The following is a 20,372-nucleotide window of genomic DNA, read 5'->3' as shown; positions in this document are numbered from 1 at the left end:
AAACAAAAAAGGTTGAATTAGTAAACCTATAATAATTTTGGTCATATGTAGAAATGTGTATTTTTGATTCATTAGTTATAATTTCATTTCTATTTATTTGTTTCTTCTTTGCAATGGTCATTCATTAAAGGTTATTATATCATGGTTAAAAAAAGAAATCAAAAAAAAAAAAAAATAAGAATCTGGTATGACACGTAGCTGGTATGTCCTGAATATTTGGGGTTGAATTTATACGTTAAATTTCATGCTGTATTACCTATAGAATTCGCACTCATGTTCCAAATATTTCTATTAGTAGATTCACTTTTGTTAAGTGAAGTTCATAATGCATAAATTAAATGTATAATAAAAAAAGAAAAAAATAGGAAAGAAAATTCTGTTACAAACCATGTTGAAGAGCTGTTAGTTTTTCAAAATATTGCAAATAATAATGCAGAGAAGTGTCTGAAATAAAAAATAACTACCATAGAGAGATATATTCCATGTATCAAAGAGATTTTTACACATTCAAATGAAATAAACCCTCAAAGTTTTAAAGTACTGAAAATTAGAGTGAACTTTTTTTCTCATTTTTACTGGCTATTCTCTGCATTTTCATTTCAGAAGATATCCCCCTACCCCAATACCATCACCCCCCCTGCCTCTATGTGGATGCTCCATCTCCCAAACACCCTTTCCCACATCAGCACACTGGCATTCTTCTCTACTGGGAAAACAAGCCTTCCCTGGACCAAAGGCCTCATCTCCCTTTGATACCAGAGAATGTTATCCTTTGCTACATGTGCACCTGGAGCCATGCGTCTCTTTCTGTGAACTCATTGGTTGGTGTTTTAGTCCCCAGAATCTGTGGTGGGTTTGGTTAGTTGATAATTTTGTTTTTTCCAAAGGGTTGCACTCCTGGTCAATTCCTTCAGTCTCTTCTCTAGATCCATCATTGGGGTCCTCCTGTTCTTCCTGATGGTTACCTGCAAGCATCCTCCTCCGTATCACTATGGTTCTGGCAGAACCTCTGAGGATGCATTTATATCATGTTCCTGCCTTTAAGCACAACTTGGCATCAGCAATAGTGCTTGGGTTTGGTGGCTGAATATGGAGTGGATCCCCTGGTGAGGCACTGTCTGGATGATCATTTTTTCAATCCATGCTCCTCTATTTGTTTCTTTATTTAGTCACATGAATATTTTGTATTTCCTTCTAAGAAGGACTGAGGCATACACCTTCTGGAATTCTTTTTTTTAGCTTCTTAATTTGTGTAAGTTGATTGTTGGGTATTCAAGTTATTTGAGTTAGTATATGCTTATCAGTGAGTACACACCATGAGTGTTCTTTTGTGACTGGGTTACCTCACTCAGCATAATAGCTTCAAGTTTCACCCATTTGCCTAAAAATTTCATGAAGTCACTGTTATTAAAAGCTGCATGGTGTAAGAGTAACACAATTTCTATATCCATTCCTCTGTTGAAAAAGTTCTGGTTTATTTCAAGCTTCTGAATATTATAAATATGAATTTATGAACATGGTAGAGCATGTGTCCTTGTTAGATGTTGAAACTTTTTAGGTATATTTCTAGGAGTTGTATAGCTGGATCCTCAGGTAGTACTATTTCCAATGTTATAAGGAACTGCCAGACTGATTTCCAGAGTAGTTGTACCAGCTTACACAATCCCATATTGGTTATTTTCATTGAGTTTGTTCATATAGTGAATTAGGTTGATAGATTTCTGTATATTGAATCATCCTTGCATCCCTGGAATGATGCCTACTTGATCATGGTAATGATCATGTTGATGTGTTCTTGGATTCGGTTTGCAAGAATTTTGTTGAGTATTTTGCATCAGTGTTCATGAGGGAAATTGGTCTAAAGTTCTCTTTCTTTGTAGGGTATTTGTATGGTTTAGGAATGAGCATAGTTGTGGCTTCAAAGAATAGGTTGGGTAGTATTTCCTCTGTTTCTATTTTGTGGAAGAATTTGGCGAGTATTTGTATTAGATCTTCTATGAAGATCTGATAAAATTCTGCAAAACACTAGGGTGTTGAAGTCTACCACTATTGTGTGTGCTGCAATATATGCTTTGAGCTTTAGTAGAGTTATTTTATGAATGTTGTTGCCCTTGTATTTGGAGCATAAATGTTCAGGATTGAGAGTTCATCTTCATAGATTTTTTTCCTTTGATGAGTAAAAAGTATCTTTCCTTGTACTTTTGATGACTCTTGGTTAAAAATCTATTTTATTTATTATTAGGATGGGTACTCCAGCTTTGAGACCATTTGCTTGGAAAGGTTTTTTTTTTTTTTTTTCTAAACCTTTTACTCCAAGGTAATGCCTGTCTTTGTTAATGAGTTTCCTGTATACAGCAAAATTCTGAATCCTGTTTATGTATCCAGTCTGATATTCTATATAGTTTATTGGGGAATTGAGTCCATTGATTTTAAGAGATATTAAGGAATACTGATTGTTGTTTCTTGCTTATTTTGTTGTTAGAGCTAGAATTGTGTTTGTGTGCTTTTCTTCTTTAGGTTTTTTTTTTTCCAAGAAGATTAATTTCTTGCTTGTCCTTGGTTGAAGTTTCCCTCTTTGTGGTAGAGTTTTTCATCTATTATCCTTTGTAAGGCTGGATTTGTGGACAGATATTATGTAAATTTGGTTTTGACCTGGAACATCTTGCTTTCTCCAACTATGGTAATTGAGAGTTTTCCTGGATATAGTAACCTGAGCTGTCATTTGTGTTCTTAGGGTCTGTATGACATAAGTCCAGGATCATAGTCTCGGTTGAAAAGTCTGGTGTAATTCTGATTGGTCTGCCTTATACGTTACCTATCCTTTTCCCCTTAGTGTTTTATTTTTTTTTCTTTTTCTCTTTCCCTTTTCTTTTTTTCTTTCTTTCTTTTTTTGAATATTTGTTTGTTTGAGCATAATGTGCTGGAGGAAATTTCTTTTCTGGTCCAATATATTTAGGGTTCTGAAGGCTTCTTGAATGTTCATATTCATCTCTTTCCTTAGATTAGGGAAGTTTTCTTCTATAATTTTGGTGAAGATATTTTTGAGCCTTTTAGTTGGGAGTCTTTTCACACTTTCACACCTATTATCTTCAGGTTTGGTCTTCTCATTGTGTCCTGGATTCCCTAGATGTTTTGGCTTAGTAGCTTTTTGATTTTTGCATTTTCTCTGACTGTTGTGTGAATGGTTTATATGGTGTCTTCTGTCCCTGTGATTCTCTCTTCCATCTCTTGTATTCTGTTTGTGATGCTTGCATTTATGACTCTGATATCTTTCCTAGGTTTTCCAACTTCAGGGTTGTCTCTTTTGTGATTTCTTCATTGTTTCTATTTCTATTTTTAATTCCTTCACCTGTTTGTGCTTTCTTGTAGCTCTCTAAGTGATGTTTGTGGAATTTTGCGTGTGTGTGTGTGTGTGTTTGTTTTCTCTATAAGGACTTCAACTTGTTTGCATGTGCTCTCCTGGCTTTTCTGTACTTCTTTAAATATGTTATTTATGAACTTCTCAAGGATCTCCATCATCATCATGAAGTATGATTTTAAGTCTAAATCTTGTTTTTCTGGTGAGTTGGGATATACACTAATTGCTGTAGTGGGAGAACTGTGTTCTGATGTTGCCAGGTTTCTGTTTCTTAGTTTCTTGTGCTTGCTTCCTGACACCTTGTTATTGGTACTGCTTACTGATCTCGTTGTCTCTGACTGGAGCTCGCCTCTCCCGTGGGTCTGTGTTCCTGTGATCTCTGGAGGGAGATTGCTCCTGAGTGTTGGGCTCTCTGGGTAGGCTGTGATCTCCAGTGGAGGTGCTCTGTTCCAATGCAAGTGGACCCAGTCTGTCCTTAGGCAGGTTGTGTCTGTTTCCAGGCAACACTGCTACAGGGGCCCTGAGATCTACAGGCAGCCTCTGCAGGATAGTTATTGGGGAAGAAGTGTGGCCTCACCCCTGTGCCCAGGGTCTGGCCTTGGGCAGGAAGTGTGCTTGCTCTGAAGCAGCACAGCTACCTGGGACCTGGAAGTTCTGGGTGGCCTCTCCGGGGATAGACAGTAGGGAAGAAGTATGGACTTGCCTTCTGGAATAAGGAGTGAGAGTCCTCCTGACTAACTATTATTTTAATATTAATGAGATAATAATTTTACAATGACTTAAACTTTACTTTAAGTTATGTTCAACTAATTGAGAAAATTTATTTTAGACAAAATACAGAAAGAGACAAACATCAGTAATAAATTAAAGGCAAAGAATTTCTAAATAAATATTAAAGTGTTACATAACCTGCTTTATATTAATACAATTAACCTATCTAGCAGTTAATATTTTTTGAATATATCTGTGTGAGATGTCAGGGAATACTGCTAACAGAGAATACAATCAATAATATATGAAGTATATAAACATCTTTACAGTATATGTGCCTGGAATTCTTTTTGTAGAAATGCACACTTGGTATATAAATGCATACTCATATGCATATTTGAGGTCTTATATTTATACAACAGAATAATGAATACATTTTCTATAACCACACATATCAATGTGAATGCATTCATATAATACAAGAAAGAAAGCATTCGAAGCCACTCAATTGGACTTTCAAATGAGTTTATACAAAATAATATACAAATACCCATGAAAGCAAGAGAGTAATTGCTCTGAAAAACCCAAAACCAAACAAGAGCAACACACACACACACATACACATGCGCAAAACAAACAAACAAAAATAAAAGCAGAAAACCAGAAAAAGAGCTTTTGAGGCTACTTAAGTGAAGAAACTCTTCACCATGTATTCCTACAATAGGACTAATAAGTACTATTCTTCAGCCTTTGTGTAACAGTGGATGTGTGGGGGAAGGATCAAGAATACTGGCAACACTATAAAGAAATGTATTTTTATTACAAGTGAATTAAATTGTTGTGGAGAATGGCAACTTAGCCTGCTGTTCCACATGGCCAGTAAAATAGCAACGTGGGAATCATAAAGCCAAACACAAGCATAGCCAGCACAACTGGTCACAACAAAAAAGAGGTCAATAAAATGACATTCAGTGATATTCTGTTACACTTACACTGGTGAACCTCAGTCTAGCACTTCGGCCATCAGAGAGGCCTTACCTAGCAAAGATGAACTTCTTGGAATGGATGCAAGAACCTGGAGTGAAATGTCTTATCTCCTCCATCTCATTCATCACTTAACTCTTAAACTTAAGAAAAAAACTAGTGTTTGCTCAGTGTCTGTCTCTCAGTCTGTCTCTGTCTGTTTTACTGTCTGTCTCTGTCTCTCTCCTTCTCTCTGTCTCTCTCTGTATCTCTCTGTGTATGTCTCTGTATCTATGTCTCTATCTTTTCTGTCTCTGTGTCTCTATCTCTGTCTCTTTCTCTCTCTCTCTCTCTCTCTCTCTCTCTCTCTCTCTCTCTCTCTCTGTGTGTGTGTGTGTGTGTGTGTGTGTGTGTGTGTGTGTGAGTGTGTGTGTGTGTGTGTGTGTGAGTGTGTGTGTGTGTGTGTGTGTGTGTGTGTGTGTGTGTGTGTGATGAGTTATTTTAGAGTGATATATGGACATCTTAGTAAAAATGAGGCATAATTTCCAATGTTCACTTGTCTAAATTATGAGTAATTTTAACAATGTAACTGGTGTAACAGAAATAATTAGTTAAAAACTGCAGTAACCTAATCATGGAAGAAGAGAAATATACCAGAAGTAAATAGGGCAAGAAGTGGGAATTATGCAGAAGGAAACTTCTTTCTCCAAAATGTAACAGAGATGATAAATGTAGATAGAGCTTACATAACAATCAGTATATCAGTTCATCTTTAACCCCCCACCCCAAAAACAACCTTTAATTTCCCATAAGGTTAGCAAAAGACATCATGCAATCCTAACTTTTACCTTTCAATCCAAAAAAAAAAAAAAAATGTTAATTGATATTATTAGAAAAAATACAAAAATTAATGTTGAAAAGTGAAAAAATGTGAGTGTTATTTGAATGCACTGACAGCAAGAAAACTTGGTTAATTTAAAATATAGAGATACAAAAAGAAATTAGATAGCAATATTGGTATATTCCTTATTACATAATGCTGTGAACATTAGAGATTCTGAAAATGGCATGGGCTACTGAAAACAGCTAAGACATTTAAGCAATTTCCATGGGTCACAAGAGATCGAATTAGCTCAGTGTATAAAATGTGCATTTTTAATTTTTTTTCTTAGAATTATAAAATTGTACCAAACTCACAGTGAAATATCCCTGAGTTGACTGTTCTATTTCTGGAACGTTTTTACCTGCTGAAAGTAATCTTTAAAATTATTTTGGGTTGGCACCTGTGGCCTGTGAATCTGGCACTCTTTTTAGATGGCAGACATACCACCCAGACAGATGGACCTGACTGAGCCATGTTAATGCACAAGAGCACCCATCAATTTTAATTAAAGTGTGCTGGCTTCCTAAATGGTACTCATGCTGAAGTTTTTGCTTCCTAATTGGATTTTTCTTGTGGCTAATTCCTTCTATTTTTTTTTTTTTGCAATTCTTTCATTTCCATAACTTTTCTGTATGTGAGTAGCATTTTCATCATGTGTCTTGTCTTTATAAGGATCCCATTCTTTTCTTTCATCTTTCTTCTTTGGTTACTCTTCCATTTGCAGCTTTTTCTGGGCAGAAAGTTATGAGACTTTCAGTCCTCCATCAGCCACATAGCTGTGCCTGAGCCATTGGCTCGTCTTGTTAACCTTCCTGGTCAAGCAAGACACTGCCATTTCTTACCTGGATTGCTGTAATAGCATCCTAAATGTGCCCCAACAGTCTCTTCTCAACATGGCAGCTGGTACTGTTCATTTAAAAGAAATAGCTGAAATCATGTTGCCCATCTGCTGAAGTGTCTCCCAAGACTACAGTGTCTTTCACAGAGACAGCCAAATTGCTTTGAAAAACAATAGCACCCAGTACTGCTTGTGCCTTCTTCCATGTATCTCTTGATGTTTTAGATTTCTATCATTATTTTTAAATAAAATTTCATTTATGTTAAATTTTTAAGAGATTATGATTTTGTTCTTCAGATGACATAGAAAAAATTAGACCAGATACATAAACTAAAGACATTTGTGTGCGCGTTATTTAGTTGTGTGAAAATGTGCTTAAAATCATATGGCTCACTATAAATTATGAAGTCCATAAAGATCTTAAAGAAAGATTATCAAAGGAGTCGGTGGGATGGAGATTTCACAGACATGAAAGTTCTTATCCAGATATCAGAATAAGCCCTTTACTCATCAAATGTATACAAATATTCTTAATAGTTGAGCTTACTGAATAAAGTAAATGTATATACATGACTTAGCACACACGTATATTTTCTGTGTTCTGTAAAACCCTATTACCAGCTATAGTACACTAGTAGTTAAGAAAATCTAGTATGATCATCTTATTAACCTTTTCATAATTTGGGCCAGCCATTTCTGAGCAGTTTAGATACAGTACAGATCTGAGGAACTTCTCTAATCTTATTGAAAGCTGTGTGACTGCACGGGAAACTTTCTGTATTAAGTTTGAAACACTTCCACCAAGCTAAAATTATTTTGAGGAATGGCCAGAGTAAATTCTAATTGATTTGTTTGTCGTTGTTGTTGTTTTAAGGTCAATTTTATTTTAATTAGGAGGAGGAGTTCATCTTAAATCAATTATCTTCATTTGCAGCTTTGTGGATAGTAATATTTAATAAAGCAAAGAAGATATATTCTAAGTAGATAGTTTGCCTTCTGTGTTTATCCAAATAAAAAGTTTGTTATCTGTTTATACCTTGAGATTTTTCTCTGTAATTCTCCCTTCTTATAAAAGTCATTTTATAGTGAAACTTGTAGATCCCTGGGAATAGATTTTCTAACTTGTGACTACTCAACAGAAAGCAGAAGTCAGGAGAACTGTGTTTCTTCTATTTCATAGTATTATTTTGTACTTGATATCTGCTTTGGTAAAGGAGTTTAGTTGATTAAAATTGTCATATTATTTTAGACACTAAAATTTATTTTATTTGAAACATGTCACCCCCAAAACAAAAACTAAATAAGAAATTCAGTTCATCTCGAGAATTGAATTGAAAAAAGAAAATATGAATATGTAGAGAGAGTTCATTTACAAAAAATATAAACCTATAAAACCCTCATATGATCGTGAGCTCATAGTGGAGATTTTTATCACTTTTAAAACACAAAAGGAATAATGGAGTCTTGTCATCTCATGTGTTATAAGACATTTTTTGAACCTGGACCATTTTGTTAGTGATACTGCTTAGAATGGATATCCAAATTTGCTTCCCAGCATCCACTTGGAATGATTCAGATTAAGCATAATTCCAGTTTCAAATATTTGATGCATGCTTCTGGCTTCCTCAGGCCCGAGGTATACATCAGTGTAAGGAGATATTGGGGGAAAAAACTTTTCTTATGTAAATGGGTTTTTAATTAAAATTTATTTAATTGAGTTGTAAAAAAGGAAGAAATATATTCCTCTCCTTTTGATAAATGTGTGGAATTTCTAAGATGCAAAAGTCTGGGGAAAATATTTTTTTGAAAGTATACTATGCTATACACTAACTTTGTTAGTTCACAGAACCCACAATACCGACATCCTTTTAATACAAACCTGTACTATTTAGTGATGCTTTATTGAACTTAATTTCTCCTCACTCTGAAATAATTAGCTGTTTCTTTTCTCAGACATGTGAATGAGGCCAAAATGACCCAGTTCAAAATATGTTTCCAGCCCAAATTCATCAACTGCCCTGGAACACTTTGTCTCGGCCACATGTGTTTGGTCATTATTTCTCATCTCTGTTAAATTCTTCTGTTTTGCTTGGGAACGTTAATGCTTTAGAATTTCCCTCTTTACTCAACCTTAATTTATTCCTGCAGCACAGGCACCATTTCAGTGTATTAAACACTTCATAGGAACTTTAATACTTTATTATTTTATTTTTAGTATTACTTTACAAACTATGTCTTATCAATTATCAGAAACATAAACTGCATGATTTACCTCTGTGAAGTTAAAAACAAGACTTTGGGTTTTCATTATCTTTGGGAACTTAACAGATCCAACAACATTGTATTTTATCACATTGAATTATAGTGTTTACATACTTTATAAAAGAAAATATTTAAAGGGACAATTATTTTCAATATATGTTGGGTGATATTCTAAGATACTTGCAACAATTATTTAACCATGCTTCAAAACTTTTATAAAATATTTTGGGAGATGTATCTTTGAACATATTAATATTAATTTCTTTTCAAATATTGTGTTATAGTCTGTTTATTAAACTAGAGCATTATAAAAATAGAAATACAGTTTAAAATAGTTGAATGCTACAATTAGTGAGTATAGTATTGCTATTCATATATATTTTCTCATTTTGCTAAAGAGAAACAAGACATTTAGTACAGAGAGAGCACACCCCCAACCCCCAGAAAAGCCAGAAATAAAAATTCTGAATTAGAGACAATGATTTTAACTATGGTGCTATATTTAGCCTAGATAAATGTTTCTCAACATCATGGTTATATTTGCCTACCTTTATCCAACATAGTACTTCAGTGAATTCGAGTTAAAGATCTGAAGTAGAAAAAAACAAACTCATCTTTATCAGTACTATGCAAAGGACATCATTTTATATGAGTTAAGTCAAAAGTTATATACCAAATGGATTTTAAAAATCTCTATAGCTTTGATTTCCTTTTGCTGTCTAATTGCTCCAGCGAGGACTTCCAGTACTATGTTGAATAGGTAGGGGGAGAGTGGGCAGCCTTGTCGAGTCCCTGATTTTAGTGGGATTGCTTCAAGTTTCCCACCATTAAGTTTGATGTTGGCTGTTGGTTTGCTGTATATTGCTTTTATTATGTTTAGGTATAGGCCTTGGATTCCTGTTCTTTCAAATACTTTTAACATGAAGGGGTGTTGAATTTTGTCAAATGCTTTCTCAGCATCTAGCGAGATGAGCATGTAGTTTTTTTCTTTGAGTTTGTTTATATGGCGGATTCAACTTCTGCTCTAAGTTTGATTATTTCTTGCCATCTACTCCTCTTGAGTGTATCTGCTTCCTTTTGTTCAATCCTTAAACACGAAGTAAACCTTGACTAATTCCGGGTTACATCCTGTTTTACATGTACTTTATGCTCATTGTAACCAGTAAGACCTTAATGCACACTATCAAACCTCTGGAAAAAAAAAAAAAAGCCAAGCACAGACAAAAATGTATTCGTATACTCTTATGCAAAAATGCTTAAAATTTGTACATTTATCTTTGTTTGTAAAGTAAAGTTGTTCAAAAAAATGTTCATATAAAAAATATCTATAGGACATTTCATCCTAAAACAAAAGAACATACCTTCATTTCAGCACATCATGATACCTTTTTCAAAACTTGCTATGTAATTGGTCACAAAACAGAACTCAACCAATACAAGAAGATTGAAATAATCCCATTAGATCATTCTATTAGATCACCATGGATTAAAGCTGGTCATCAGTGACAACAAACAAAACAGAAAGCCCATATACATATGGAAACTTAACAGTGCTCCACTCAATACTGACTTGGTCAAGGAAAAAATAAAAAGAGAAAGTAAAGACTATTTAGAATTTATTAAAAATGAAGGGAAATCATACCCATACATAAAGAACACAATAAAAGCAGTGCTAAGAGAAAAACTCATAGCTCTGAGCACCTCCAAAATGAAAATGGAAAGATTATAAATCAGCAGCTTGACAGCACACCTGACAGTTGTAGAACAAAAGAAGCAAATACACTCAAGAGGAGCAGATGGCAGGAAATACTCAAACTCAGGGCTGAAATCAACCAAGAAGAAACAAACAAACAAACATAAATCTATACAAAGAATCAACAAAACCATGTTTAGTTCTTTGAGAAAATAATCAAGATAGATTAATTCTTATCCATACTAACCAGAGGGTACAGAGGCAATAGCCAAATTAACAAATTAGAAATGAAAAGGGAAACATAACAAGAGAAACCATGAAAATTTAAGTAATCATCAGATTCTACTACAAATGCCAGTACTCAACAAAACTGGAAAATCTGGATGAAATGAGCAACTTTCTAGACAGATACCAGGTTCAATCTGGATCAAGTAAACTGTCTAAACAGACATATAACTCCTAGGACCAGAGAAGTTTAGTGCAGAATTCTGTTAGATATTCATAGAAGACATGATAACAATACCCTTCAATCTATTCCAAAAAAAAAAAAAAGAAACAGAAAGAACAATACCCAATTCATTCTTTGAAGACACATTAAACTTATACCTAGCCTACACAGAGACCCTACAAAGAAACAGAACTTCAGAACAAGTTTTCTAATGAATTTAGGATAGATGCAGAAATACTCCATAAAATTCTTACAAAGCAAATCTAAAAACACACCATGATCAATTAGGCTTCATCTAAGGAAGGCAGGGATGGTTCAATATACAGAAATCCATGAATGTAATCCAGCATATTAAAAAATTTAAACAAAATAAAAAACCACATGATCATCCCTTTGGATGCTGAGAAATATTTTATAAAACTGAACACCCCTTCATGATGCAAACTTTGAAATTATCAGTAATTTAAGGCACATACATAAACATAACAAAACCAATGTATAGCACGCAAGTAGCCAACGGCTAACTAAATGGAACAAAGCTTGAAGCAATCCCACTAAAATCAGGGGCTAGACAAGGATGCCCACTCCTCTACCCATTCAGTGTATGACTGGAAATCTTAGACAGGTCAATTAGACAAACAAAAATTAAAACAAAAACAAACCAACAAAGAACGGTTCAAAAAATACAAATTGCAAAGGAAGAAGTCAAAATATCACTATTTGCAAATGATAAGATAGCATACTAAAGTGACCCCAAAGATTCTAACAAGAACTCCAAAACTTGACACGCCACTCCAGCAAAGTGGATGGATATAAAATTAACTAAAGACAATCAGTAATGATGAAAAGCCTGAGAAATAAATGAGGGAAATAGCACCATTCACAATAGTGTAAAGTCACAAAGAATACATCTTGGTGTGACTTCAACTAAGCAAGTGAAAAATCTGTATGACAAGAACTTCAAGTCTCTGAATAAAAAAAAAAAACGGAGATCTCAGAAAATGGAAAGATCACCTGGATTGCCAGCATTAATATAATAAAATTGGCCATCTTGCAGAAAGTAATCTACAGATTGAATGCAATCTCCATCAAAATTCCAACTCATTTCTTCATACACTTAGGAAGAGCAACTTGCAAATTCATTTGAAATAATAAAAAACCCAGGATATGGAAAACTATTCTCAGCAATAAGAAAACTTCTGGGAGAATCACATTCCTGACATCAAGCTGTATTACAGAGCAATCGTGCTTAAAAAAACAAACAAACAAAAAACAAAACAAAAAAAAACAAACAAAAAAAAACCAGCAACAACAAAAACTGTGTGGTGTTGGTACAGAAACAGGCAGCTAGATCAATGGAAGTATTTAAAGAAATGTTCAACATTCTTAGTCAACAAGGAAATGCAAGTCAAATCAACCCTGAGATTCTACCTCCCAACAATCAGAATGGCTAAGATTAAAAACTCAGGTGACAGCAGATGCTGGACAGGATAAGGAGAAAGAGAAACACTACTCCACTGTTGGTGGGAATGCAAACAAACTTCAATGCTGACATGTACATATTTGGTTCTAATAATTTCTCCATAACACTTTACAGATAAACATATGTTTTCTCAAATGTAGTCAGCACTTTCAAATCCTGTTGTGATTTGAACTATCTACCGCCAACCTCATTATTAAGCCCTTACTAAGTTGAGTGACTGTAATGAATGCCATGCATTGATAAACTATGCAGTGTCAGCAGTGTCTGCTGAATATTTCTAATTGCAAAAGACATACGCAGAGTAAATTTCCAGAGTAATGATGCAATAATATGTAGGACACATGACAAGATCTCTGGAACTTTCTAGAAATTCTTCCCCCCCCCCCCCCCCGCCCCAGCAGCTGTATATTTCCAATCATTCTTCTGGTCCAATGGGCTTCTGTCCTGTCTTCTTCTGTACCTGATCTTGTTTCTCTTTCCTCCTTTGCCACCCCTCTCCCACCCATACCCATCCCTCTCTACATCCCATGATTATTTTGTTCTCCCAAGTGGGATTTAAGCATGCTCACTTAAATCTTAAACATCTTTTCTTGTTTAACTTCTTAGAGTCTATGGGGTATATCATGAATATTCATTTTTCCCCTTTGGATAAAGGTCACTTATCACTGAGTGCATACCATGCTTGTCATTTTGGGTCTGGGTTACCTCACTCCACGTGATATTTTCTAGTTGCATCCATTTCCCTGTAAAATGCTGTAATTTTAATAGCTAAATATTATTTCACTGTGTAAAATAGCTATATTTTTCATATTCATTCTTCTCTTCAGAAGCATTTACACTGCTTCCAGTTTCTGGATATTATGTGAAAGGCTGATATAAACATAATGAAATATGTATCCTTGTGATACTGTGGATACATCTTTTTAAATTTATTTTTATTATATATTTTCTGTATTTACATTTCAAATATTATTCCCTTCTCCCATCCCCCATCCCCTTTCCAATTGTCTCCACAAAGGTGCTCCCTCTCCCAATCATTCCCTCCATCTCAGTGCCTTGGGAGTTGTGGAGGGTTTGGTGGAGAGTGGTACTGCTGAGTCTTTAAATAGGACGACTTCTGATTTTCTGAGAAATTTCTAGGTTTATTTCCAGAGTGATTGTACCACTGTGCAATTCTACCAGCTATGGAGGAATGTGCTCCTTTCCCCACATCCTCATCAGCATGTTCCTTCAGACTTTGATCTTAGCCATTGTAATGGGCTAGAATCTCAAGGTTGATGGATTTTCCTTTCTCCAATGACTAATGTTGAACATTTTAAGTGCTTCTTGGCAATTTGAGATTCCTTAGTTGAGAATTCTCCGAATAGTTCTATACCCCATTTTTAAAAATTTGGTTATTTGGTTTCTGGAGTCTTACTTCTTGTGTTCTTCGTATATTTTGAATATTAGCTATTTATCACATGTAGGGATGTTAAGCATCTTTTCCAAATCTGCAGGTTGCCCTTTTGTCCTATTGATAGTGTCCTTTGCCATTCAAAGGCTTTTCAGTTTCAAGAGCTCCCATTATCAATTCTTGATCTCAGAGCCTGAGCTGTTGGTGTTCTGTTCAAGAAATTTCTCCTGTGACAATGCTTCCAAGACTACTTCCCACTTTCTCTTCTATTAGATTCAGTGTATCTGGTTTTATGTTGATGTCCTCAATCCAGCTGGACCTGTGCTTTATGGAAGGTGATAAATATGGATAAATTTGAACTCTTCAACATGCAGCCCTCCGGTGAGAGCAGCACCATTTGTTGAATATGTTTCTTTCTTCCACTGTATTATTTTTGCTTGTCAATGATCAATCATCTACAATTTCTTTACAGGTCTGCAATTCTACCCCCTTTACCAACCTGTCTCTTTACCAAAACCATGTTTTTGTTTAGGTTTTGTCATTGTTGTTTTCTAGTATTGCTTGGGGTCAGGAATTATTATTAGAAGTTCTTTATTGTTTAGAATTGCTTGAGCTATCCTTTTTTTTCTTCCTTTCTACATATGAAGATGAGAACTTCCCTTCCCATGTCTGTGAAGAATTATATTGGAATTTTGTTGGGAATTGCATTGAATCTCTAGATTGCTTTTCACTATGTCAATCCTGTGAATCCAAGAAAATGGAGAATTTCCCATCTTCTGTTGTCTTCTTTGATTTCTTTTCTCAGGGACTTGAATTTCTTGTCATACAGAGTTTTCACTGGCTTAATTAGAGTTACACCAAGATATTGTATACTATATGTATATATGGTGAAAAATGTTGTTTCTCTAATATTTTTCTCAGCATGACTATCATTTTATAAAACAAGGCTACTGATTTCTTTGAGTTAGGCATATATCCAGATACTTTGCTAAATTTATCAGCTGTAGTAGTGCTATGATACAATTTGGGGGCTCACTTATATACACTGAAATATCATCTACTAATAGAAATGTCTTGGTTTCTTCCTTTCCAATTTGTATCCATTTGTTTTTCCGTGGTTATCTTATTTTCTATCTAGAACTACAAGTACTATATTGAGGTCCAGTTAGATGATATTGTTGTTCTTCCTATGGTGTTGCAAACCCCCTCAGCTCTTTCAGTTCTTCACATAACTCCTCCACTGGAGTCCCCATTCTCATTCTGATGGATGTGATAATGGTTGTAAGCTTCCACATCTGTATTGGTCAGGCTCTGGCAGATCCTCTCAGTATACTCCTGTCAGCAAGCACTTCTTGGCATCAGAAATAATGACAGAGTTTGGTGTCTGCATATGGAATGAATCTCCAGGTGGGGCAGTCTCTAGATGACCTTTTTTTTAGTATCTGTTCTATTCTTTTTCTCTGCATTTCCATAAAACAGGAGCAATTCTAGGATAATTTTTTGAAATGGGGGAGTGCCTCCATCCCTCAAACCTGGACTTTGCCTAACCTCTGGATGTGGTCTCTATGAGTTCTCTCTCCTCTTTGTTGAGTATTTCAACTAATGTCATTCCTGTTGGGTCCTGGGAGCCTATTGCTTTCCTAGAATCTGGGACTTTCTGATGGATAGCCCCAGCCACCCATCTCCCACTGCTACACACTTCTATTCAATTCCCTGACCCTATATACATCTCCCTGTCTTCTACCATTCCTGGTCCTCACCCCTTTCCCGACCCATCCTCTTTCCCTAAAAAGTTCTTCCTTTTCTCTATTTCCTGTGATTATTGTTCTCCCTCATCTAAGTAGGAATGAAGTGCCACATGTTGGCCTTCCTTCCCTCTATGTCCTGTGATTATTGTGTTCCCTCTTCTAAGTAGGAATGAAGTGCCACATGTTGGCCTTCCTTCCCTCTATGTCCTGTGATTATTGTGTTCCCTCTTCTAAGTAGGAATGAAGTGCCACACATTGGCCTTCCTTCCCTTTATGTCCTGTGATTATTGTGTTCCCTCTTCTAAGTAGGAATGAAGTGCCACATGTTATTCTCCCTTCCTCTTGAGCTTCATGTGATCTATGAATTGTTTCTCAGATATTCCAAGCTTAGGGGCTAGTATCCACTTATCACTGAGCACATACCATGTAGTTCTTTTGTAATTTGTTTTACAATTCAAGATGGTTGTTCCATCTTGAAGTCCCACCAACACTGCAGAAATGTTCCCTCTTCTCTACACCCTTGCCAGCATCATCTGTTCCTGGAGTTTTTGATCTTAGCCATTCTGACTGGTTTGAGGTGGAATCTCAGGGTTTTTTGATTTGGGTTTCTATGATGACTAAAGATCTTGAATATTTCTTTGGGTGCTTCTCAGCAATTCAATATTCCTTAGTTGAGAATTCTTTTTTTAGCTCTGTACCCCATTTTTAATAGGGTTATCTGGTTCTCTGGAGTCTACCTTCTTGAGTTCTTTGTGCAAATTGGATATTATTTACCTATCAGATATAAAACTGGTAAAGATTTTTTTTTAACCTGTAGTTTGCCATTTTGGGCTGATGACAGGGTCTTAGCCTTACAGAGTCTTTTCAATTTTATTATATCCCTTTTATCTTAGATCCTGGGCCACTGGTGTTCTGTTAAGAAAATTTTCCCATGTGCCAATCTCTGAAAAAGAAGACAAAATCATACAGTATATTCAACATATGGTGCTAGTTTAATGGTGGTCGGCATATAAATTGCAAATTCATCTATTTTTATCTCCTTGTACAAAGCTCAAGACCACGTATCTCAAGGACCTCCACATAAAACTAGATACACTGAATCCATTAGAAGAGAAAGTGGAAAAGATCCAAGAACAAATATTGTATTTCTTTAAAGTAATTATTTATGTCATTCTTAAGGGCCTCTATCATCTTCATGAGATGGAGTTCAGGTCAGAATCTTGCTCTTAAGTTGTATTAGGATATCCAGACCTTGCTATGTTTAGAGACCTCAGTTCTGATCATACCAAATTACACTGGATTCTTTTGATTATATTTTGTGCTGGCCTTTGGCAATCTGGTTGTTTCTGCTGCTAAATGGCCAGTCTGTCTTTCATTGGCATAGGATTATCAGTTGTGGGGGCAGGCATGCCTGTGTACCACAGGTGCAGGTAGAGGTAAATACTTGAAGGGTCCAGTACTTATATTTTAAAGCAGCTACTTTTAAATGCCATTTTTAATTAAGAAAAAATTAAATAAAATTACTGTATGCCTTTCTTCTTTATTTTCATTTATTTTTAGAGTTACCATTTTCATTTTATTTATTTTTTTTAATTTTTAAATTTATTTTGCTCTCATACAATACACCTTGATTGTACCCTTCTCTTTTTGCCCTCCCTCTGCTCTTTTCTTTCTCTTCCCCTTCCTTCATTTTTCCTCATTCCTTTCACTACCATGATCCACTGACCTTCTACATTTCCATTCAGAAAACAATAAAACTCCCAGTTATATCTAGTGAATAGGATATAACAAAATTCAGAAACATTAGGAATAAACACGTCCATTATATCATAGCTACACAGTTAGAGAAAGAAGATACAACCAATAGACAAAAGTGTCAGAGATACCCCTACTCCCACTATTAGAATTCCAAAACAAAGCAAAGCAAACAAACCAACAAAAACAACCCAAGCCAAATCATTGTTGTATGCGAAACTGTTTAGCTCAGATGCGTGCAGCCTCCCTGGTAGTTGCTTTAGTATCTGTGAACCTTTAAGAGCCCTGTTTAGTTGATTCTGTTGGCCATGTTTTCTTGGTGTTTGCAAAGCCTCTGGATATTACATGTCCTCTGTCTTCTGTGGGGACCTATGATCTCTCCCTAATGGCTGTAGGTCTCTACCTGCTGTCATCACAGGACACAGGAAGCATCTCTGATATCAACTGGATAAATAGGCACCAATCTATAGATATAGCAGAATATAATTAGGAACTAGTTCATTGACCTTTTTTCAGTCATGTTTAATTTATTTACTCTATGGGCTATCCAATATCCAGCTATAGGTTCGTTCAGTCACTGTTAGGCATGATCTCCTTCTCTTGAACTGGACCTCAAGTTGAACCATTTATTGGTTGGCCACTCCCACAAATTTGGCAATATTATTGTCCCAGCACATCTACAGGGCAGGTTGTACATCTGAGGTTTATGTTCTGATTGGTGTTCCAGTCTCACCTTTAGAGTCCTGTCCTGGTTACAGAAGTTGGCCGAATTCATGATCTATATTCTCCATTACTTGTAGTTTCCCTACATTAGGTTTCAACATTGCAGAATTGAGTGTCCCAATTCCAGGCATCTCTCTCTGTACTAGCTCCATAAAATCTCTCTCCCCTCATCTAAGGCCTCCTATTCCCATCCTTACCTAATCCCATTTCACCCATATGCTTTCTTTTTTCCATTTTAAAGTTTTGTCTTCTTCATCAAAACTTAGGTGGATGTACATCTTAGTTTTTGATTCAGTTCAATTGATCTACCTGTCTATTTTTATGCAAATACCATGAGGTTTTTAATTACTATAGGTCTGTACTAGAGCTTGGAATCAGAAATGGTGATACCTCCAGAAGTTCTTCAATTGTTCAATATTGTTTCAGCTGGATTTCTTTTGTCCATATGAAATTGTGGATGATTCTTTAAGGTCAAAAAATAATTTTGTTGGAATTTTAATGGGAATCTCAGGGAATATGTAGATTGCTGTTGATAGGATGGTTATTTTTAAGATGTTTATCCTATCTATCCATGAGCGTGGGAGGTCTTCTCATCCTCTGATATATTCAATTTCTTTCTTTAAAGACTTTAATTTTTTTATTTATTTATTTTTGTTTGTTTGTCTCTTTGCTTGTTTGGCTACCATTATCTCAAGTTATTTTATACTTATTGTTATTGTGAAGGGTATTATTCCCGGATTTCTTTTTCAGTATATCTGTTGTTTGTATAATGAAGAATACTAGTTTTTTTTTTTTTTTAGTTAATTTTGTATCCATCCATTTGTGGGCTTTTCAATGAATAATGTCATTTTTATCAGTGTTGAATTATGTTGAAGCCAATCTATCATAAAATACTGAATATCGAAAGAAATTTTAGAAATTACTAAATGTAGATCACTGCTTGTTGTAATTTAAAGGCAATAATAATCTGTTCATATATTGCTCTAGCCCTTAGGCTACCTAGATGGCACTTGGAGGTTGGAGTATTAAGGCACAGGATGAAAGACAATGATTCCTGAGAGCCCAATTAGAGGAGAAGTAGACTCAGTTAATAAAATAGTGAGGGGTACCTATATACCATGTCCTGTAGGTCAGTAACTATTTGTCTTGCACAACTGGCACCAGCTATTTGGCTACCCAGTCACATGCTAACTTTGTCTCCAGGTGTCAACAAGGTCCATGGGTTAGTGAATGTGGAAATGTCCACTAGTATGCATGGCCCATGCTGACTCACTCCTCCTTCATTTGTCTCGACTAATACATCACTATGCTTTGTCAAACTGTGAAAATATTTCAATATCAACTACAAATTAATCCCTTCAATCCACAAAAGGGAGAATATAAAACAAACCACTCCTTTCTGCTGTGCCCAGTGAATGAATCTCTTGAGAATGTCATTGTATTCTATATACAATGTAGTAATGAGGTATTGTGACTGAAATAGGAATGATGCAGATGGTTCATGCTGGAACCATCCTTATATTCAGTAAAATAAGCCAAAAACAGAAAGACAGGCACTGCATGAGCCTATGCATATTTGTGAATAAAAATTTAATGTCACAGAACTTGGCGAGAAGATGATAGTAGCCAGAAGCTTTGGAGAAAAGCAGACACAGGGAAATGGCAAAGGCTGATCAGTGTGTATTAACAAAAGTTGGATAGGAGTAAGTGCTTGAGGAATTCATATGGAAGGATGATAATGAGCAGCAATTAAGGACAGTGTATTTTATCAAGTTAAAACAAAGTTCCTTGAAGGTTTTATGAGTAAAGGGAAGGTCATTGAAGAAATCGCTATGATCAGTGTGGTGATACAATGTATTATGTAAGATTACATCACATGTATATATCAAAACATAACATGTATCCCATTAATGCATGTACAAGTTTTGTGTCTTGAAAGTTTCAGATGAAAGAAAAGTTAAAGGATCACTATTTGCAGATGACATGAGAGTGTACTTAAGCTACCTCACAAATTCCACCAGAGAACTCCTATAGCTGATAAACAACTTCAGCAAAGTAGCTGGATATAAAATTAACTCACACAAATCAGTAACCTTCCTCTACTCAAAGGACAA

This window comes from Micromys minutus (genome assembly GCF_963924665.1).
Source record: "Micromys minutus genome assembly, chromosome: 23".
In the NCBI taxonomy this organism is placed as follows: domain Eukaryota; kingdom Metazoa; phylum Chordata; class Mammalia; order Rodentia; family Muridae; genus Micromys; species Micromys minutus.
Note: the sequence above shows the minus strand (reverse complement) of the source record.